The sequence below is a fragment of the Mandrillus leucophaeus genome, unplaced genomic scaffold (assembly GCF_000951045.1).
Source record: "Mandrillus leucophaeus isolate KB7577 unplaced genomic scaffold, Mleu.le_1.0 Scaffold338, whole genome shotgun sequence".
Lineage (NCBI taxonomy): Eukaryota > Metazoa > Chordata > Mammalia > Primates > Cercopithecidae > Mandrillus > Mandrillus leucophaeus.
In genome coordinates this window covers 313231-313891 of record NW_012103565.1, presented here as the reverse complement: position 1 = coordinate 313891, position 661 = coordinate 313231, and the positions used below count along the sequence as shown (strand labels likewise).

The 661-nt window shown below is 54.5% G+C and overlaps 1 protein-coding gene across 1 annotated transcript in view; it reads right to left on the bottom strand.

Moving 5' to 3' along the window:
• NEK3 (NIMA-related kinase 3) overlaps positions 1 to 411 on the bottom strand; it is a 39648-nt gene extending 39237 nt beyond the window's left edge. Inside the window, exon 1 of the mRNA XM_011988739.1 lies at positions 93 to 411. The gene's annotated coding sequence lies outside the window, so the exon portion shown is untranslated. The remainder of the gene's footprint in view (positions 1 to 92) is intronic.
• Between the last annotated feature and the right edge of the window lie 250 nt (positions 412 to 661).

Here is a 661-nt window from a genome sequence, read left to right as displayed (position 1 = left end):
TAGCTCCCCGTCGCTCCCACTAAGCTCCGCGCCGCCACCACGCGCCGCGCTCCTCTTTCCAGAGGCGGCCCTCCAGGGCGAGGACCACTCACCCGCTTCCCCGGCAACCCTCGTCCACTCCTTGGCCTGGCAACCAGCGGCTTCCGCGGGGCGGGCCCTGCGGGTCGTCTCTCGGGTTGCGGGTGAAGGAAGCCGCCTGGGTCTGGCGGGAGGCGCTGTTCTTGGAGTAGCCGGGCCTACGAAGAGCACGTTTTAAAGCTGTCGTTCCACGTTGCAGTGAAACAATGCTAATAATATTGAGGGAAAGTATCTCCCACTAACTGAGTTCTGTCTGCAGGTTAAGTGAAAGCCTATGTAGATAAATTTCATGGGCACAGCACTCAATGCTAGCTAGCACTTACTAGCTGTGTGACCATGGGCAATTGTGGAAGGCAGGATAATGCCCCGCCTCAGGATGCCCACATCCAATCCCTGGAACCTGTGCGTTTGTTTTCTTGCTTGGCAAAGGGGATTAGGATTGCAGATAGAATTAAGGTTGCTAATCAGCTGACTTTAAAATAAGGAGATGATCTTGGAGTATGTGGTTGGGCCCAGTGTAATTACAAGGGTTCTCTAAAGTGGAAGGGGGCCCGCAAAGGTCAGAATCAGAAAGCTATTTGAA